Raw genomic sequence first — 19,156 nt, forward strand, 5'->3', positions numbered from 1 at the left:
TCAAATTCCACCAAATGCAAACAACTATGGCAGGTGCTGAAACTTGTTGAAAACTGCTTTGCTGTTTTGCTAAGGTAAAACGTGAACATGGTTCCTGTCTGAAGCCTAAAAATCCTGAACTTAAGCCAACCGATACACTTGCGTGTATTGGAAAGATCCAAGGCTTGCTTTGGGGAGGAGGTCAAGTCATGAAATGAGACGTGGCAAAAGTTTATTTAACCACAGGCCCACGCTAAGTTCGCACTATTGGTGTAGTCGTGGCCGAGTGGTTAAGGCGATGGACTAGAAATCCATTGCGGTCTCCCCGCGCAGATTCGAATCCTGCCGATTACGTCTGTTATTTTGCACAAGAAAGACATGTTGCAACTCATTGTGTTGTGGCTGTGATTTGTAACAAATTTCCTCATGCCCTTAATAGTTGGTGCTTTCTCGAAGACATAATAGTGACATCCTGCCCCCTTTTTATCCTTAATAGCTGCTGCTTTGTTGGAGAAATCCTGTCACCCCTTCCCAACGTTGAATTGTCTTCCAATGACAAGCTGCCCGTAGACATCCGATCGGTTATATGAGTGCGTGGCCAGCGACCTGTAATCCGTGCAAGACGTGACTTTTCTAGAGCCTGCCGTGTCAGGATGGCCGAGCGGTCTAAGGCGCTGCGTTCAGGACGCAGTCTCCCCTGGAGGCGTGGGTTCAAATCCCACTTCTGACAAAAGCCCCTTCTCTTTGTTGCGTTTAGGAAATCGTGTATGGATCTGAATCAACAACCTTGACCTCTCACAGCATAGCTTTGCTTGCAAGCGAAGAAGTTTGGACTTTTCTTCATCTAGCGCTTGCTTCTTCGATTTTTTGGACAATGTAGACATGGTTGTGTTGAGGCAAAGCTCGGAGCAGGGTGCTATAATGAAGGCTACAGGTTCTGAGCTGAACTTCAGACATCAGGCAAATGTTCCACGGCTACTCAGAAAATGATTCAATTCTTGCAAATCAAAATGCCAGTGTTCGTTCACTTCTGTGGGAGGAATAGAGCTACCTTGCTTGAGCTCCATGGACAGATGTCTACCTGTGGAAAACACATGAAAACTGAGCAGAAATCCTGGCTGAAAGCAAGATACCCTGCCACAACCTGAGCCCACAAGCACTTAAGCCTTGAGTTCCTAATGCAGTTGGACCCAGACCTTGTCTGGTGCACCAAGAGATGAAACTCACAACAGGCACTGCTGGGATTTGAACCCAGGATCTCCTGTTTACAAGACAGGTGCTTTCACCAGCTAAGCCACAGTGCCAACAGCCTGGGTGGCACCTTGGGCATGACCCAGCACTTTTAACCGAGACTCTCCTGGCCAAGACTTAATCTGATTGCAATGCTAATATTTCCTCCATCCGCATGCAGACCTCGCTAAGCTAGTGAGACGAGTACTCAACCAGCGATGCCATGCAAATGCTTTGATGTTTGTTTGCTCATCCTAACTTTGATTTCGGCTTGATAAGATACCAAAACGGGTGAAAATCCTCAAGAAAATGTCAACTTTTAGATCTGTAAATGGCACACAAGCCACAGCAAACAAGGTTATGGGTGATCTCCAGCCATAGTCCTAACAAGCATATCACAACAGTCAGGGGAAAGGAATTAAAATCCACTTGCCATGCACATCTAAAAGCAAGCAAGCCTTCATCAGATTGCTGTTGTGGACTTTGGCTCTTTGTCCCATAAGGATTGCGTGAATCAATGTCGTAACCTTTTGTTGAAGCTGGAGTTGAGCTGAGGGCTTGATTTGGGACAAATGGGCAGAAACATGTGGAAAACAATGATATTTCTTAAATTCTGCTGACAAGTCATTCAATTAAATATGGCACATAGGAAAGTGCATCTTGAACAGGGATTCCTGACCAAAGATTTCATTTTAGACATGGGGTGTGGATGAAAAGAAGGTAACAAGTTAGTGACTCTGGTGGGACTCGAACCCACAACCTTTGAATAGCTCCACAGCTGAGTCTAGAAGTCCAATGCGCTATCCATTGCGCCACAGAGCCAACCAGGGAGTTTTTTTTTCAGGCTCTAAAAGACTCATGGATGCTGGAGTTCATTAGGCAGATGCTTTTCTGTTGCTACTAATCAAATTCCACCAAATGCAAACAACTATGGCAGGTGCTGAAACTTGTTGAAAACTGCTTTGCTGTTTTGCTAAGGTAAAACGTGAACATGGTTCCTGTCTGAAGCCTAAAAATCCTTAAATAAGCCAACCGATACACTTGCGTGTATTGGAAAGATCCAAGGCTTGCTTTGGGGAGGAGGTCAAGTCATGAAATGAGACGTGGCAAAAGTTTATTTAACCACAGGCCCACGCTAAGTTCGCACTATTGGTGTAGTCGTGGCCGAGTGGTTAAGGCGATGGACTAGAAATCCATTGCGGTCTCCCCGCGCAGATTCGAATCCTGCCGATTACGTCTGTTATTTTGCACAAGAAAGACATGTTGCAACTCATTGTGTTGTGGCTGTGATTTGTAACAAATTTCCTCATGCCCTTAATAGTTGGTGCTTTCTCGAAGACATAATAGTGACATCCTGCCCCCTTTTTATCCTTAATAGCTGCTCCTTTGTTGGAGAAATCCTGTCACCCCTTCCCAACGTTGAATTGTCTTCCAATGACAAGCTGCCCGTAGACATCCGATCGGTTATATGAGTGCGTGGCCAGCGACCTGTAATCCGTGCAAGACGTGACTTTTCTAGAGCTTGCCGTGTCAGGATGGCCGAGCGGTCTAAGGCGCTGCGTTCAGGACGCAGTCTCCCCTGGAGGCGTGGGTTCAAATCCCACTTCTGACAAAAGCCCCTTCTCTTTGTTGCGTTTAGGAAATCGTGTATGGATCTGAATCAACAACCTTGACCTCTCACAGCATAGCTTTGCTTGCAAGCGAAAAAGTTTGGACTTTTCTTCATCTAGCGCTTGCTTCTTCGATTTTTTGGACAATGTAGACATGGTTGTGTTGAGGCAAAGCTCGGAGCAGGGTGCCATAATGAAGGCTACAGGTTCTGAGCTGAACTTCAGACATCAGGCAAATGTTCCACGGCTACTCAGAAAATGATTCAATTCTTGCAAATCAAAATGCCAGTGTTCGTTCACTTCTGTGGGAGGAATAGAGCTACCTTGCTTGAGCTCCATGGACAGATGTCTACCTGTGGAAAACACATGAAAACTGAGCAGAAATCCTGGCTGAAAGCAAGATACCCTGCCACAACCTGAGCCCACAAGCACTTAAGCCTTGAGTTCCTAATGCAGTTGGACCCAGACCTTGTCTGGTGCACCAAGAGATGAAACTCACAACAGGCACTGCTGGGATTTGAACCCAGGATCTCCTGTTTACAAGACAGGTGCTTTCACCAGCTAAGCCACAGTGCCAACAGCCTGGGTGGCACCTTGGGCATGACCCAGCACTTTTAACCGAGACTCTCCTGGCCAAGACTTAATCTGATTGCAATGCTAATATTTCCTCCATCCGCATGCAGACCTCGCTAAGCTAGTGAGACGAGTACTCAACCAGCGATGCCATGCAAATGCTTTGATGTTTGTTTGCTCATCCTAACTTTGATTTCGGCTTGATAAGATCCCAAAACGGGTGAAAATCCTCAAGAAAATGTCAACTTTTAGATCTGTAAATGGCACACAAGCCACAGCAAACAAGGTTATGGGTGATCTCCAGCCATAGTCCTAACAAGCATATCACAACAGTCAGGGGAAAGGAATTAAAATCCACTTGCCATGCACATCTAAAAGCAAGCAAGCCTTCATCAGATTGCTGTTGTGGACTTTGGCTCTTTGTCCCATAAGGATTGCGTGAATCAATGTCGTAACCTTTTGTTGAAGCTGGAGTTGAGCTGAGGGCTTGATTTGGGACAAATGGGCAGAAACATGTGGAAAACAATGATATTTCTTAAATTCTGCTGACAAGTCATTCAATTAAATATGGCACATAGGAAAGTGCATCTTGAACAGGGATTCCTGACCAAAGATTTCATTTTAGACATGGGGTGTGGATGAAAAGAAGGTAACAAGTTAGTGACTCTGGTGGGACTCGAACCCACAACCTTTGAATAGCTCCACAGCTGAGTCTAGAAGTCCAATGCGCTATCCATTGCGCCACAGAGCCAACCAGGGAGTTTTTTTTTCAGGCTCTAAAAGACTCATGGATGCTGGAGTTCATTAGGCAGATGCTTTTCTGTTGCTACTAATCAAATTCCACCAAATGCAAACAACTATGGCAGGTGCTGAAACTTGTTGAAAACTGCTTTGCTGTTTTGCTAAGGTAAAACGTGAACATGGTTCCTGTCTGAAGCCTAAAAATCCTTAAATAAGCCAACCGATACACTTGCGTGTATTGGAAAGATCCAAGGCTTGCTTTGGGGAGGAGGTCAAGTCATGAAATGAGACGTGGCAAAAGTTTATTTAACCACAGGCCCACGCTAAGTTCGCACTATTGGTGTAGTCGTGGCCGAGTGGTTAAGGCGATGGACTAGAAATCCATTGCGGTCTCCCCGCGCAGATTCGAATCCTGCCGATTACGTCTGTTATTTTGCACAAGAAAGACATGTTGCAACTCATTGTGTTGTGGCTGTGATTTGTAACAAATTTCCTCATGCCCTTAATAGTTGGTGCTTTCTCGAAGACATAATAGTGACATCCTGCCCCCTTTTTATCCTTAATAGCTGCTCCTTTGTTGGAGAAATCCTGTCACCCCTTCCCAACGTTGAATTGTCTTCCAATGACAAGCTGCCCGTAGACATCCGATCGGTTATATGAGTGCGTGGCCAGCGACCTGTAATCCGTGCAAGACGTGACTTTTCTAGAGCTTGCCGTGTCAGGATGGCCGAGCGGTCTAAGGCGCTGCGTTCAGGACGCAGTCTCCCCTGGAGGCGTGGGTTCAAATCCCACTTCTGACAAAAGCCCCTTCTCTTTGTTGCGTTTAGGAAATCGTGTATGGATCTGAATCAACAACCTTGACCTCTCACAGCATAGCTTTGCTTGCAAGCGAAAAAGTTTGGACTTTTCTTCATCTAGCGCTTGCTTCTTCGATTTTTTGGACAATGTAGACATGGTTGTGTTGAGGCAAAGCTCGGAGCAGGGTGCCATAATGAAGGCTACAGGTTCTGAGCTGAACTTCAGACATCAGGCAAATGTTCCACGGCTACTCAGAAAATGATTCAATTCTTGCAAATCAAAATGCCAGTGTTCGTTCACTTCTGTGGGAGGAATAGAGCTACCTTGCTTGAGCTCCATGGACAGATGTCTACCTGTGGAAAACACATGAAAACTGAGCAGAAATCCTGGCTGAAAGCAAGATACCCTGCCACAACCTGAGCCCACAAGCACTTAAGCCTTGAGTTCCTAATGCAGTTGGACCCAGACCTTGTCTGGTGCACCAAGAGATGAAACTCACAACAGGCACTGCTGGGATTTGAACCCAGGATCTCCTGTTTACAAGACAGGTGCTTTCACCAGCTAAGCCACAGTGCCAACAGCCTGGGTGGCACCTTGGGCATGACCCAGCACTTTTAACCGAGACTCTCCTGGCCAAGACTTAATCTGATTGCAATGCTAATATTTCCTCCATCCGCATGCAGACCTCGCTAAGCTAGTGAGACGAGTACTCAACCAGCGATGCCATGCAAATGCTTTGATGTTTGTTTGCTCATCCTAACTTTGATTTCGGCTTGATAAGATCCCAAAACGGGTGAAAATCCTCAAGAAAATGTCAACTTTTAGATCTGTAAATGGCACACAAGCCACAGCAAACAAGGTTATGGGTGATCTCCAGCCATAGTCCTAACAAGCATATCACAACAGTCAGGGGAAAGGAATTAAAATCCACTTGCCATGCACATCTAAAAGCAAGCAAGCCTTCATCAGATTGCTGTTGTGGACTTTGGCTCTTTGTCCCATAAGGATTGCGTGAATCAATGTCGTAACCTTTTGTTGAAGCTGGAGTTGAGCTGAGGGCTTGATTTGGGACAAATGGGCAGAAACATGTGGAAAACAATGATATTTCTTAAATTCTGCTGACAAGTCATTCAATTAAATATGGCACATAGGAAAGTGCATCTTGAACAGGGATTCCTGACCAAAGATTTCATTTTAGACATGGGGTGTGGATGAAAAGAAGGTAACAAGTTAGTGACTCTGGTGGGACTCGAACCCACAACCTTTGAATAGCTCCACAGCTGAGTCTAGAAGTCCAATGCGCTATCCATTGCGCCACAGAGCCAACCAGGGAGTTTTTTTTTCAGGCTCTAAAAGACTCATGGATGCTGGAGTTCATTAGGCAGATGCTTTTCTGTTGCTACTAATCAAATTCCACCAAATGCAAACAACTATGGCAGGTGCTGAAACTTGTTGAAAACTGCTTTGCTGTTTTGCTAAGGTAAAACGTGAACATGGTTCCTGTCTGAAGCCTAAAAATCCTTAAATAAGCCAACCGATACACTTGCGTGTATTGGAAAGATCCAAGGCTTGCTTTGGGGAGGAGGTCAAGTCATGAAATGAGACGTGGCAAAAGTTTATTTAACCACAGGCCCACGCTAAGTTCGCACTATTGGTGTAGTCGTGGCCGAGTGGTTAAGGCGATGGACTAGAAATCCATTGCGGTCTCCCCGCGCAGATTCGAATCCTGCCGATTACGTCTGTTATTTTGCACAAGAAAGACATGTTGCAACTCATTGTGTTGTGGCTGTGATTTGTAACAAATTTCCTCATGCCCTTAATAGTTGGTGCTTTCTCGAAGACATAATAGTGACATCCTGCCCCCTTTTTATCCTTAATAGCTGCTCCTTTGTTGGAGAAATCCTGTCACCCCTTCCCAACGTTGAATTGTCTTCCAATGACAAGCTGCCCGTAGACATCCGATCGGTTATATGAGTGCGTGGCCAGCGACCTGTAATCCGTGCAAGACGTGACTTTTCTAGAGCCTGCCGTGTCAGGATGGCCGAGCGGTCTAAGGCGCTGCGTTCAGGACGCAGTCTCCCCTGGAGGCGTGGGTTCAAATCCCACTTCTGACAAAAGCCCCTTCTCTTTGTTGCGTTTAGGAAATCGTGTATGGATCTGAATCAACAACCTTGACCTCTCACAGCATAGCTTTGCTTGCAAGCGAAAAAGTTTGGACTTTTCTTCATCTAGCGCTTGCTTCTTCGATTTTTTGGACAATGTAGACATGGTTGTGTTGAGGCAAAGCTCGGAGCAGGGTGCCATAATGAAGGCTACAGGTTCTGAGCTGAACTTCAGACATCAGGCAAATGTTCCACGGCTACTCAGAAAATGATTCAATTCTTGCAAATCAAAATGCCAGTGTTCGTTCACTTCTGTGGGAGGAATAGAGCTACCTTGCTTGAGCTCCATGGACAGATGTCTACCTGTGGAAAACACATGAAAACTGAGCAGAAATCCTGGCTGAAAGCAAGATACCCTGCCACAACCTGAGCCCACAAGCACTTAAGCCTTGAGTTCCTAATGCAGTTGGACCCAGACCTTGTCTGGTGCACCAAGAGATGAAACTCACAACAGGCACTGCTGGGATTTGAACCCAGGATCTCCTGTTTACAAGACAGGTGCTTTCACCAGCTAAGCCACAGTGCCAACAGCCTGGGTGGCACCTTGGGCATGACCCAGCACTTTTAACCGAGACTCTCCTGGCCAAGACTTAATCTGATTGCAATGCTAATATTTCCTCCATCCGCATGCAGACCTCGCTAAGCTAGTGAGACGAGTACTCAACCAGCGATGCCATGCAAATGCTTTGATGTTTGTTTGCTCATCCTAACTTTGATTTCGGCTTGATAAGATCCCAAAACGGGTGAAAATCCTCAAGAAAATGTCAACTTTTAGATCTGTAAATGGCACACAAGCCACAGCAAACAAGGTTATGGGTGATCTCCAGCCATAGTCCTAACAAGCATATCACAACAGTCAGGGGAAAGGAATTAAAATCCACTTGCCATGCACATCTAAAAGCAAGCAAGCCTTCATCAGATTGCTGTTGTGGACTTTGGCTCTTTGTCCCATAAGGATTGCGTGAATCAATGTCGTAACCTTTTGTTGAAGCTGGAGTTGAGCTGAGGGCTTGATTTGGGACAAATGGGCAGAAACATGTGGAAAACAATGATATTTCTTAAATTCTGCTGACAAGTCATTCAATTAAATATGGCACATAGGAAAGTGCATCTTGAACAGGGATTCCTGACCAAAGATTTCATTTTAGACATGGGGTGTGGATGAAAAGAAGGTAACAAGTTAGTGACTCTGGTGGGACTCGAACCCACAACCTTTGAATAGCTCCACAGCTGAGTCTAGAAGTCCAATGCGCTATCCATTGCGCCACAGAGCCAACCAGGGAGTTTTTTTTTCAGGCTCTAAAAGACTCATGGATGCTGGAGTTCATTAGGCAGATGCTTTTCTGTTGCTACTAATCAAATTCCACCAAATGCAAACAACTATGGCAGGTGCTGAAACTTGTTGAAAACTGCTTTGCTGTTTTGCTAAGGTAAAACGTGAACATGGTTCCTGTCTGAAGCCTAAAAATCCTTAAATAAGCCAACCGATACACTTGCGTGTATTGGAAAGATCCAAGGCTTGCTTTGGGGAGGAGGTCAAGTCATGAAATGAGACGTGGCAAAAGTTTATTTAACCACAGGCCCACGCTAAGTTCGCACTATTGGTGTAGTCGTGGCCGAGTGGTTAAGGCGATGGACTAGAAATCCATTGCGGTCTCCCCGCGCAGATTCGAATCCTGCCGATTACGTCTGTTATTTTGCACAAGAAAGACATGTTGCAACTCATTGTGTTGTGGCTGTGATTTGTAACAAATTTCCTCATGCCCTTAATAGTTGGTGCTTTCTCGAAGACATAATAGTGACATCCTGCCCCCTTTTTATCCTTAATAGCTGCTCCTCTGTTGGAGAAATCCTGTCACCCCTTCCCAACGTTGAATTGTCTTCCAATGACAAGCTGCCCGTAGACATCCGATCGGTTATATGAGTGCGTGGCCAGCGACCTGTAATCCGTGCAAGACGTGACTTTTCTAGAGCCTGCCGTGTCAGGATGGCCGAGCGGTCTAAGGCGCTGCGTTCAGGACGCAGTCTCCCCTGGAGGCGTGGGTTCAAATCCCACTTCTGACAAAAGCCCCTTCTCTTTGTTGCGTTTATGAAATCGTGTATGGATCTGAATCAACAACCTTGACCTCTCACAGCATAGCTTTGCTTGCAAGCGAAGAAGTTTGGACTTTTCTTCATCTAGCGCTTGCTTCTTCGATTTTTTGGACAATGTAGACATGGTTGTGTTGAGGCAAAGCTCGGAGCAGGGTGCCATAATGAAGGCTACAGGTTCTGAGCTGAACTTCAGACATCAGGCAAATGTTCCACGGCTACTCAGAAAATGATTCAATTCTTGCAAATCAAAATGCCAGTGTTCGTTCACTTCTGTGGGAGGAATAGAGCTACCTTGCTTGAGCTCCATGGACAGATGTCTACCTGTGGAAAACACATGAAAACTGAGCAGAAATCCTGGCTGAAAGCAAGATACCCTGCCACAACCTGAGCCCACAAGCACTTAAGCCTTGAGTTCCTAATGCAGTTGGACCCAGACCTTGTCTGGTGCACCAAGAGATGAAACTCACAACAGGCACTGCTGGGATTTGAACCCAGGATCTCCTGTTTACAAGACAGGTGCTTTCACCAGCTAAGCCACAGTGCCAACAGCCTGGGTGGCACCTTGGGCATGACCCAGCACTTTTAACCGAGACTCTCCTGGCCAAGACTTAATCTGATTGCAATGCTAATATTTCCTCCATCCGCATGCAGACCTCGCTAAGCTAGTGAGACGAGTACTCAACCAACGATGCCATGCAAATGCTTTGATGTTTGTTTGCTCATCCTAACTTTGATTTCGGCTTGATAAGATCCCAAAACGGGTGAAAATCCTCAAGAAAATGTCAACTTTTAGATCTGTAAATGGCACACAAGCCACAGCAAACAAGGTTATGGGTGATCTCCAGCCATAGTCCTAACAAGCATATCACAACAGTCAGGGGAAAGGAATTAAAATCCACTTGCCATGCACATCTAAAAGCAAGCAAGCCTTCATCAGATTGCTGTTGTGGACTTTGGCTCTTTGTCCCATAAGGATTGCGTGAATCAATGTCGTAACCTTTTGTTGAAGCTGGAGTTGAGCTGAGGGCTTGATTTGGGACAAATGGGCAGAAACATGTGGAAAACAATGATATTTCTTAAATTCTGCTGACAAGTCATTCAATTAAATATGGCACATAGGAAAGTGCATCTTGAACAGGGATTCCTGACCAAAGATTTCATTTTAGACATGGGGTGTGGATGAAAAGAAGGTAACAAGTTAGTGACTCTGGTGGAACTCGAACCCACAACCTTTGAATAGCTCCACAGCTGAGTCTAGAAGTCCAATGCGCTATCCATTGCGCCACAGAGCCAACCAGGGAGTTTTTTTTTCAGGCTCTAAAAGACTCATGGATGCTGGAGTTCATTAGGCAGATGCTTTTCTGTTGCTACTAATCAAATTCCACCAAATGCAAACAACTATGGCAGGTGCTGAAACTTGTTGAAAACTGCTTTGCTGTTTTGCTAAGGTAAAACGTGAACATGGTTCCTGTCTGAAGCCTAAAAATCCTTAAATAAGCCAACCGATACACTTGCGTGTATTGGAAAGATCCAAGGCTTGCTTTGGGGAGGAGGTCAAGTCATGAAATGAGACGTGGCAAAAGTTTATTTAACCACAGGCCCACGCTAAGTTCGCACTATTGGTGTAGTCGTGGCCGAGTGGTTAAGGCGATGGACTAGAAATCCATTGCGGTCTCCCTGCGCAGATTCGAATCCTGCCGATTACGTCTGTTATTTTGCACAAGAAAGACATGTTGCAACTCATTGTGTTGTGGCTGTGATTTGTAACAAATTTCCTCATGCCCTTAATAGTTGGTGCTTTCTCGAAGACATAATAGTGACATCCTGCCCCCTTTTTATCCTTAATAGCTGCTGCTTTGTTGGAGAAATCCTGTCACCCCTTCCCAACGTTGAATTGTCTTCCAATGACAAGCTGCCCGTAGACATCCGATCGGTTATATGAGTGCGTGGCCAGCGACCTGTAATCCGTGCAAGACGTGACTTTTCTAGAGCCTGCCGTGTCAGGATGGCCGAGCGGTCTAAGGCGCTGCGTTCAGGACGCAGTCTCCCCTGGAGGCGTGGGTTCAAATCCCACTTCTGACAAAAGCCCCTTCTCTTTGTTGCGTTTAGGAAATCGTGTATGGATCTGAATCAACAACCTTGACCTCTCACAGCATAGCTTTGCTTGCAAGCGAAGAAGTTTGGACTTTTCTTCATCTAGCGCTTGCTTCTTCGATTTTTTGGACAATGTAGACATGGTTGTGTTGAGGCAAAGCTCGGAGCAGGGTGCCATAATGAAGGCTACAGGTTCTGAGCTGAACTTCAGACATCAGGCAAATGTTCCACGGCTACTCAGAAAATGATTCAATTCTTGCAAATCAAAATGCCAGTGTTCGTTCACTTCTGTGGGAGGAATAGAGCTACCTTGCTTGAGCTCCATGGACAGATGTCTACCTGTGGAAAACACATGAAAACTGAGCAGAAATCCTGGCTGAAAGCAAGATACCCTGCCACAACCTGAGCCCACAAGCACTTAAGCCTTGAGTTCCTAATGCAGTTGGACCCAGACCTTGTCTGGTGCACCAAGAGATGAAACTCACAACAGGCACTGCTGGGATTTGAACCCAGGATCTCCTTTTTACAAGACAGGTGCTTTCACCAGCTAAGCCACAGTGCCAACAGCCTGGGTGGCACCTTGGGCATGACCCAGCACTTTTAACCGAGACTCTCCTGGCCAAGACTTAATCTGATTGCAATGCTAATATTTCCTCCATCCGCATGCAGACCTCGCTAAGCTAGTGAGACGAGTACTCAACCAGCGATGCCATGCAAATGCTTTGATGTTTGTTTGCTCATCCTAACTTTGATTTCGGCTTGATAAGATCCCAAAACGGGTGAAAATCCTCAAGAAAATGTCAACTTTTAGATCTGTAAATGGCACACAAGCCACAGCAAACAAGGTTATGGGTGATCTCCAGCCATAGTCCTAACAAGCATATCACAACAGTCAGGGGAAAGGAATTAAAATCCACTTGCCATGCACATCTAAAAGCAAGCAAGCCTTCATCAGATTGCTGTTGTGGACTTTGGCTCTTTGTCCCATAAGGATTGCGTGAATCAATGTCGTAACCTTTTGTTGAAGCTGGAGTTGAGCTGAGGGCTTGATTTGGGACAAATGGGCAGAAACATGTGGAAAACAATGATATTTCTTAAATTCTGCTGACAAGTCATTCAATTAAATATGGCACATAGGAAAGTGCATCTTGAACAGGGATTCCTGACCAAAGATTTCATTTTAGACATGGGGTGTGGATGAAAAGAAGGTAACAAGTTAGTGACTCTGGTGGGACTCGAACCCACAACCTTTGAATAGCTCCACAGCTGAGTCTAGAAGTCCAATGCGCTATCCATTGCGCCACAGAGCCAACCAGGGAGTTTTTTTTTCAGGCTCTAAAAGACTCATGGATGCTGGAGTTCATTAGGCAGATGCTTTTCTGTTGCTACTAATCAAATTCCACCAAATGCAAACAACTATGGCAGGTGCTGAAACTTGTTGAAAACTGCTTTGCTGTTTTGCTAAGGTAAAACGTGAACATGGTTCCTGTCTGAAGCCTAAAAATCCTTAAATAAGCCAACCGATACACTTGCGTGTATTGGAAAGATCCAAGGCTTGCTTTGGGGAGGAGGTCAAGTCATGAAATGAGACGTGGCAAAAGTTTATTTAACCACAGGCCCACGCTAAGTTCGCACTATTGGTGTAGTCGTGGCCGAGTGGTTAAGGCGATGGACTAGAAATCCATTGCGGTCTCCCCGCGCAGATTCGAATCCTGCCGATTACGTCTGTTATTTTGCACAAGAAAGACATGTTGCAACTCATTGTGTTGTGGCTGTGATTTGTAACAAATTTCCTCATGCCCTTAATAGTTGGTGCTTTCTCGAAGACATAATAGTGACATCCTGCCCCCTTTTTATCCTTAATAGCTGCTGCTTTGTTGGAGAAATCCTGTCACCCCTTCCCAACGTTGAATTGTCTTCCAATGACAAGCTGCCCGTAGACATCCGATCGGTTATATGAGTGCGTGGCCAGCGACCTGTAATCCGTGCAAGACGTGACTTTTCTAGAGCCTGCCGTGTCAGGATGGCCGAGCGGTCTAAGGCGCTGCGTTCAGGTCGCAGTCTCCCCAGGAGGCGTGGGTTCAAATCCCACTTCTGACAAGAGCCCCTTCTCTTTGTTGCGTTTAGCAAATCGTGTATGGATCTGAATCAACAACCTTGACCTCTCACAGCATAGCTTTGCTTGCAAGCGAAGAAGTTTGGCCTTTTCTTCATCAAGCGCTTGCTTCTTCGATTTTTTGGACAATGTAGACATGGTTGTGTTGTTGAGGCAAAGCTCGGAGCAGGGTGCCATAATGAAGGCTACAGGTTCTGAGCTGAACTTCCTTTTTACGGATGCTGAAAAATTCTTTTGAGATGTCCCAGCACATGTTTGATTGCTGAAGTCAAGGAATGAGCTTCTCTTTGACGATTGGGTATGAAAAGTTGTCATTGTTCATGATTCATAGGTTCATTTCATCTTTTTGTCTGTATTTTGCAGCATGGCCCATAGATGGTTGAAGACATGTCCCAGTCTGCGTCATCAAGTGCATCCTGTAACGCAGCCACTGATTGGTCCGTACACCCGCACTTCCTGTTTCTGCCTTTGTTTATATTTTGGCATGAGGAAGATAGCGGCATGGTCAGATTTACCAAACGGTGGACGATATTGTGCCCTATAGCCGTCCTTGACTGTAGTGTAGCAGTGGTCCAGTGTCCTTTTGCCCCTGGTGGGACAGGTGATATGCTGATGAAAGTTTGGCGCTTCGCGTTTAAGGTTGGCACTGTTAAAGTCCACCGCCACAATAAGCGCAGCGTCACGGTGTTGTGTCTGGTGCTGTGTCAATGCCTCATGCAGCTCGCATAAGGCAGTCTCCGTGTGCGCTTAAGGCAGGATATAAATGGTGCTGATTATTACCGATGTAAATTTCCGAGGTAAATAAAAAGGAGGACACATGATGGACAGTAGTTCCACGTTTGGAGTGCAGGAGCGTGCGAGAGGAACAACGCTCCTGCTGTTGCACCAGCTGCTATTGACCATTAAACACACGCCGCCTCCCCTTGACTTCCCTAAGTCCTGTGTCCTGTCCATGCGGTGAACGGAGAAGAACTCGGCCGGCTGGATGACGTGGTCCGGCACCGCTGGGTTCAGCCATGTCTCGGTAAAGCAGAGGAGATTGCAGTCCCGAATGTCTCTCTGGAACTTTATCCTGGCCCTGAGGTCATCGAGTTTGTTCTCCAGTGACTGGACATCGTGACGGCAGCCGACCTCACTGGCGCCATCTTGCGCCTTCCTGAGCATAAGACAATCTCCTAAGAGTAAGTCTCCACCGGGAAATTGTGGAAATCCTTGGCAAGTAGTCTGCAATTTCCAATTTTCTGCCCTTGAGAATTCCTTAATCCAAGCTAGCCCTCTTAATCGCTTTGAACAACTTGTGCCAAATGCTCTTTTTTCCTAAGCACCAATAGAAGGTAACGCCTGAACAGGGACTTGAACCCTGGACCCTCAGATTAAAAGTCTGATGCTCTACCGACTGAGCTATCCAATTTATCCTGGCATACAGTTTACAGCAAAAAAAATATGTATATATATATATATATACTAGCTTATTGACAGCCATTGACTTCATTTAAATGTGACCAAATATAAGTCGGTAGAGTGAAACGTCCCACATATAAAAAGTCAAACTTGTGTGGAAGCAAACATCAGGCAAATGTTCCACGGCTACTCAGAAAATGATTCAATTCTTGCAAATCAAAATGCCAGTGTTCGTTCACTTCTGTGGGAGGAATAGAGCTACCTTGCTTGAGCTCCATGGACAGATGTCTACCTGTGGAAAACACATGAAAACTGAGCAGAAATCCTGGCTGAAAGCAAGATACCCTGCCACAACCTGAGCCCACAAGCACTTAAGCCTTGAGTTCCTAATGCAGTTGGACCCAGACCTTGTCTGGTGCACCAAGAGATGAAACTCACAACAGGCACTGCTGGGATTTGAACCCAGGATCTCCTGTTTACAAGACAGGTGCTTTCACCAGCTAAGCCACAGTGCCAACAGCCTGGGTGGCACCTTGGGCATGACCCAGCACTTTTAAACGAGACTCTCCTGGCCAAGACTTAATCTGATTGCAATGCTAATATTTCCTCCATCCGCATGCAGACCTCGCTAAGCTAGTGAGACGAGTACTCAACCAGCGATGCCATGCAAATACTTTGATGTTTGTTTGCTCATCCTAACTTTGATTTCGGCTTGATAAGATCCCAAAACGGGTGAAAATCCTCAAGAAAATGTCAACTTTTAGATCTGTAAATGGCACACAAGCCACAGCAAACAAGGTTATGGGTGATCTCCAGCCATAGTCCTAACAAGCATATCACAACAGTCAGGGGAAAGGAATTAAAATCCACTTGCCATGCACATCTAAAAGCAAGCAAGCCTTCATCAGATTGCTGTTGTGGACTTTGGCTCTTTGTCCCATAAGGATTGCGTGACTCAATGTCGTAACCTTTTGTTGAAGCTGGAGTTGAGCTGAGGGCTTGATTTGGGACAAATGGGCAGAAACATGTGGAAAACAATGATATTTCTTAAATTCAGCTGACAAGTCATTCAATCAAATATGGCACATAGGAAAGTGCATCTTGAACAGGGATTCCTGACCAAAGATTTCATTTTAGACATGGGGTGTGGATGAAAAGAAGGTAACAAGTTAGTGACTCTGGTGGGACTCGAACCCACAACCTTTGAATAGCTCCACAGCTGAGTCTAGAAGTCCAATGGGCTATCCATTGCGCCACAGAGCCAACCAGGGTGTTTTTTTTTTCAGGCTCTCCAAGACTCATGGATGCTGGAGTTCATTAGGCAGATGCTTTTCTGTTGCTACTAATCAAATTCCACCAAATGCAAACAACTATGGCAGGTGCTGAAACTTGTTGAAAACTGCTTTGCTGTTTTGCTAAGGTAAAACGTGAACATGGTTCCTGTCTGAAGCCTAAAAATCCTGAACTTAAGCCAACCGATACACTTGCGTGTATTGGAAAGATCCAAGGCTTGCTTTGGGGAGGAGGTCAAGTCATGAAATGAGACGTGGCAAAAGTTTATTTAACCACAGGCCCACGCTAAGTTCGCACTATTGGTGTAGTCGTGGCCGAGTGGTTAAGGCGATGGACTAGAAATCCATTGGGGTCTCCCCGCGCAGATTCGAATCCTGCCGATTACGTCTGTTATTTTGCACAAGAAAGACATGTTGCAACTCATTGTGTTGTGGCTGTGATTTGTAACAAATTTCCTCATGCCCTTAATAGTTGGTGCTTTCTCGAAGACATAATAGTGACATCCTGCCCCCTTTTTATCCTTAATAGCTGCTCCTTTGTTGGAGAAATCCTGTCACCCCTTCCCAACGTTGAATTGTCTTCCAATGACAAGCTGCCCGTAGACATCCGATCGGTTATATGAGTGCGTGGCCAGCGACCTGTAATCCGTGCAAGACGTGACTTTTCTAGAGCCTGCCGTGTCAGGATGGCCGAGCGGTCTAAGGCGCTGTGTTCAGGTCGCAGTCTCCCCTGGAGGCGTGGGTTCAAATCCCACTTCTGACAAGAGCCCCGTCTCTTTGTTGCGTTTAGGAAATCGTGTATGGATCTGTATCAACAACCTTGACCTCTCACAGCATAGCTTTGCTTGCAAGCGAAGAAGTTTGGACTTTTCTTCATCAAGCGCTTGCTTCTTCGATTTTTTGGACAATGTAGACATGGTTGTGTTGTTGAGGCAAAGCTCGGAGCAGGGTGCCATAATGAAGGCTACAGGTTCTGAGCTGAACTTCCTTTTTACGGATGCTGAAAAATTCTTTTGAGATGTCCCAGCACATGTTTGATTGCTGAAGTCAAGGAATCAGCTTCTCTTTGACGATTGGGTATGAAAAGTTGTCATTGTTCATGATTCATAGGTTCATTTCATCTTTTTGTCTGTATTTTGCAGCATGGCCCATAGATGGTTGAAGACATGTCCCAGTCTGCGTCATCAAGTGCATCCTGTAACGCGGCCACTGATTGGTCCGTACAGCGCGCGACCTCCCTCTGAACCCGCACTTCCTGTTTCTGCCTTTGTTTGTATTTTGGCATGAGGAAGATAGCGGCATGGTCAGATTTACCAAACGGTGGACGAGATTGTGCCCTGTAGCCGTCCTTGACTGTAGTGTAGCAGTGGTCCAGTGTCCTTTTGCCCCTGGTGGGACAGGTGATATGCTGATGAAAGTTTGGCGCTTCGCGTTTAAGGTTGGCACTGTTAAAGTCCACCGCCACAATAAGCGCAGCGTCACGGTGTTGTGTCTGGTGCTGTGTGAATGCCTCATGCAGCTCGCATAAGGCAGTCTTCGTGTGCGCTTAAGGCAGGATATAAATGGTGCTGATTATTACCGATGTAAATTTCCGAGGTAAATAAAAAGGAGGACACATGATGGACAGTAGTTCCACGTTTGGAGTGCAGGAGCGTGCGAGAGGAACAACGCTCCTGCTGTTGCACCAGCTGCTATTGACCATTAAACACACGCCGCCTCCCCTTGACTTCCCTAAGTCCTGTGTCCTGTCCATGCGGTGAACGGAGAAGAACTCGGCCGGCTGGATGACGTGGTCCGGCACCGCTGGGTTCAGCCATGTCTCGGTAAAGCAGAGGAGATTGCAGTCCCGAATGTCTCTCTGGAACTTTATCCTGGCCCTGAGGTCATCGAGTTTGTTCTCCAGTGACTGGACATCGTGACAGCAGCCGACCTCACTGGCGCCATCTTGCGCCTTCCTGAGCGTAAGACAATCTACTAAGAGTAAGTCTGCACCGGGAAATTGTGGAAATCCTTGGCAAGTAGTCTGCAATTTCCAATTTTCTGCCCTTGAGAATTCCTTAATCCAAGCTAGCCCTCTTAATCGCTTTGAACAACTTGTGCCAAATGCTCTTTTTTCCTAAGCACCAATAGAAGGTAACGCCTGAACAGGGACTTGAACCCTGGACCCTCAGATTAAAAGTCTGATGCTCTACCGACTGAGCTATCCAATTTATCCTGGCATACAGTTTACAGCAAAAAAAATATGTATATATATATATATATATATTTATCCATATATACTAGCTTATTGACAGCCATTGACTTCATTTAAATGTGACCAAATATAAGTCGGTAGAGTGAAACGTCCCACATATAAAAAGTCACACTTGTGTGGAAGCAAACATCAGGCAAATGTTCCACGGCTACTCAGAAAATGATTCAATTCTTGCAAATCAAAATGCCAGTGTTCGTTCACTTCTGTGGGAGGAATAGAGCTACCTTGCTTGAGCTTCATGGACAGATGTCTACCTGTGGAAAACACATGAAAACTGAGCAGAAATCCTGGCTGAAAGCAAGATACCCTGCCACAACCTGAGCCCACAAGCACTTAAGCCTTGAGTTCCTAATGCAGTTGGACCCAGACCATCTCTGGTGCACCAAGAGATGAAACTCACAACAGGCACTGCTGGGATTTGAACCCAGGATCTCCTGTTTACAAGACAGGTGCTTTCACCAGCTAAGCCACAGTGCCAACAGCCTGGGTGGCACCTTGGGCATGACCCAGCACTTTTAACCGAGACTCTCCTGGCCAAGACTTAATCTGATTGCAATGCTAATATTTCCTCCATCCGCATGCAGACCTTGCTAAGCTAGTAATACGAGTACTCAACCAGCGATGCCATGCAAATGCTTTGATGTTTGTTTGCTCATCCTAACTTTGATTTCGGCTTGATAAGATCCCAAAACGGGTGAAAATCCTCAAGAAAATGTCAACTTTTAGATCTGTAAATGGCACACAAGCCACAGCAAACAAGGTTATGGGTGATCTCCAGCCATAGTCCTAACAAGCATATCACAACAGTCAGG

The 19,156-nt window shown here is 45.8% G+C and overlaps 27 non-coding genes across 27 annotated transcripts; 15 read left to right on the plus strand and 12 right to left on the minus strand.

Annotated features, from left to right (window-relative positions):
* Positions 1-251: 251 nt before the first annotated feature.
* trnas-aga (transfer RNA serine (anticodon AGA)) lies at positions 252-333 on the plus strand. The gene has a single exon. It is a non-coding gene; the product is annotated as a tRNA-Ser (tRNA).
* A 293-nt stretch (positions 334-626) lies between these two features.
* trnal-cag (transfer RNA leucine (anticodon CAG)) lies at positions 627-709 on the plus strand. The gene has a single exon. It is a non-coding gene; the product is annotated as a tRNA-Leu (tRNA).
* Positions 710-1,209: 500 nt separating this feature from the next.
* On the minus strand, positions 1,210-1,283 carry trnat-ugu (transfer RNA threonine (anticodon UGU)). The gene has a single exon. It is a non-coding gene; the product is annotated as a tRNA-Thr (tRNA).
* A 658-nt stretch (positions 1,284-1,941) lies between these two features.
* Positions 1,942-2,031, minus strand: trnar-ucu (transfer RNA arginine (anticodon UCU)). Its single transcript is given in 2 exon segments — positions 1,942-1,977; positions 1,995-2,031. It is a non-coding gene; the product is annotated as a tRNA-Arg (tRNA).
* A 332-nt stretch (positions 2,032-2,363) lies between these two features.
* Positions 2,364-2,445, plus strand: trnas-aga (transfer RNA serine (anticodon AGA)). Its single transcript has one exon. It is a non-coding gene; the product is annotated as a tRNA-Ser (tRNA).
* Positions 2,446-2,738: 293 nt separating this feature from the next.
* trnal-cag (transfer RNA leucine (anticodon CAG)) lies at positions 2,739-2,821 on the plus strand. Its single transcript has one exon. It is a non-coding gene; the product is annotated as a tRNA-Leu (tRNA).
* A 500-nt stretch (positions 2,822-3,321) lies between these two features.
* trnat-ugu (transfer RNA threonine (anticodon UGU)) lies at positions 3,322-3,395 on the minus strand. Its single transcript has one exon. It is a non-coding gene; the product is annotated as a tRNA-Thr (tRNA).
* Positions 3,396-4,053: 658 nt separating this feature from the next.
* Positions 4,054-4,143, minus strand: trnar-ucu (transfer RNA arginine (anticodon UCU)). Its single transcript is given in 2 exon segments — positions 4,054-4,089; positions 4,107-4,143. It is a non-coding gene; the product is annotated as a tRNA-Arg (tRNA).
* A 332-nt stretch (positions 4,144-4,475) lies between these two features.
* trnas-aga (transfer RNA serine (anticodon AGA)) lies at positions 4,476-4,557 on the plus strand. The gene has a single exon. It is a non-coding gene; the product is annotated as a tRNA-Ser (tRNA).
* A 293-nt stretch (positions 4,558-4,850) lies between these two features.
* Positions 4,851-4,933, plus strand: trnal-cag (transfer RNA leucine (anticodon CAG)). Its single transcript has one exon. It is a non-coding gene; the product is annotated as a tRNA-Leu (tRNA).
* A 500-nt stretch (positions 4,934-5,433) lies between these two features.
* On the minus strand, positions 5,434-5,507 carry trnat-ugu (transfer RNA threonine (anticodon UGU)). Its single transcript has one exon. It is a non-coding gene; the product is annotated as a tRNA-Thr (tRNA).
* A 658-nt stretch (positions 5,508-6,165) lies between these two features.
* On the minus strand, positions 6,166-6,255 carry trnar-ucu (transfer RNA arginine (anticodon UCU)). Its single transcript is given in 2 exon segments — positions 6,166-6,201; positions 6,219-6,255. It is a non-coding gene; the product is annotated as a tRNA-Arg (tRNA).
* A 332-nt stretch (positions 6,256-6,587) lies between these two features.
* trnas-aga (transfer RNA serine (anticodon AGA)) lies at positions 6,588-6,669 on the plus strand. Its single transcript has one exon. It is a non-coding gene; the product is annotated as a tRNA-Ser (tRNA).
* A 293-nt stretch (positions 6,670-6,962) lies between these two features.
* Positions 6,963-7,045, plus strand: trnal-cag (transfer RNA leucine (anticodon CAG)). The gene has a single exon. It is a non-coding gene; the product is annotated as a tRNA-Leu (tRNA).
* Positions 7,046-7,545: 500 nt separating this feature from the next.
* trnat-ugu (transfer RNA threonine (anticodon UGU)) lies at positions 7,546-7,619 on the minus strand. The gene has a single exon. It is a non-coding gene; the product is annotated as a tRNA-Thr (tRNA).
* Positions 7,620-8,277: 658 nt separating this feature from the next.
* Positions 8,278-8,367, minus strand: trnar-ucu (transfer RNA arginine (anticodon UCU)). The gene is given in 2 exon segments: positions 8,278-8,313; positions 8,331-8,367. It is a non-coding gene; the product is annotated as a tRNA-Arg (tRNA).
* Positions 8,368-8,699: 332 nt separating this feature from the next.
* On the plus strand, positions 8,700-8,781 carry trnas-aga (transfer RNA serine (anticodon AGA)). The gene has a single exon. It is a non-coding gene; the product is annotated as a tRNA-Ser (tRNA).
* A 293-nt stretch (positions 8,782-9,074) lies between these two features.
* Positions 9,075-9,157, plus strand: trnal-cag (transfer RNA leucine (anticodon CAG)). Its single transcript has one exon. It is a non-coding gene; the product is annotated as a tRNA-Leu (tRNA).
* Positions 9,158-9,657: 500 nt separating this feature from the next.
* Positions 9,658-9,731, minus strand: trnat-ugu (transfer RNA threonine (anticodon UGU)). The gene has a single exon. It is a non-coding gene; the product is annotated as a tRNA-Thr (tRNA).
* A 1,455-nt stretch (positions 9,732-11,186) lies between these two features.
* Positions 11,187-11,269, plus strand: trnal-cag (transfer RNA leucine (anticodon CAG)). The gene has a single exon. It is a non-coding gene; the product is annotated as a tRNA-Leu (tRNA).
* Positions 11,270-12,501: 1,232 nt separating this feature from the next.
* Positions 12,502-12,591, minus strand: trnar-ucu (transfer RNA arginine (anticodon UCU)). Its single transcript is given in 2 exon segments — positions 12,502-12,537; positions 12,555-12,591. It is a non-coding gene; the product is annotated as a tRNA-Arg (tRNA).
* Positions 12,592-12,923: 332 nt separating this feature from the next.
* trnas-aga (transfer RNA serine (anticodon AGA)) lies at positions 12,924-13,005 on the plus strand. The gene has a single exon. It is a non-coding gene; the product is annotated as a tRNA-Ser (tRNA).
* Positions 13,006-13,298: 293 nt separating this feature from the next.
* trnal-cag (transfer RNA leucine (anticodon CAG)) lies at positions 13,299-13,381 on the plus strand. The gene has a single exon. It is a non-coding gene; the product is annotated as a tRNA-Leu (tRNA).
* A 1,858-nt stretch (positions 13,382-15,239) lies between these two features.
* trnat-ugu (transfer RNA threonine (anticodon UGU)) lies at positions 15,240-15,313 on the minus strand. The gene has a single exon. It is a non-coding gene; the product is annotated as a tRNA-Thr (tRNA).
* A 1,082-nt stretch (positions 15,314-16,395) lies between these two features.
* On the plus strand, positions 16,396-16,477 carry trnas-aga (transfer RNA serine (anticodon AGA)). Its single transcript has one exon. It is a non-coding gene; the product is annotated as a tRNA-Ser (tRNA).
* Positions 16,478-16,770: 293 nt separating this feature from the next.
* Positions 16,771-16,853, plus strand: trnal-cag (transfer RNA leucine (anticodon CAG)). The gene has a single exon. It is a non-coding gene; the product is annotated as a tRNA-Leu (tRNA).
* A 1,894-nt stretch (positions 16,854-18,747) lies between these two features.
* trnat-ugu (transfer RNA threonine (anticodon UGU)) lies at positions 18,748-18,821 on the minus strand. The gene has a single exon. It is a non-coding gene; the product is annotated as a tRNA-Thr (tRNA).
* Between the last annotated feature and the right edge of the window lie 335 nt (positions 18,822-19,156).

This window comes from Clarias gariepinus, chromosome 5 (assembly GCF_024256425.1).
Source record: "Clarias gariepinus isolate MV-2021 ecotype Netherlands chromosome 5, CGAR_prim_01v2, whole genome shotgun sequence".
In the NCBI taxonomy this organism is placed as follows: Eukaryota; Metazoa; Chordata; class Actinopteri; order Siluriformes; family Clariidae; genus Clarias; species Clarias gariepinus.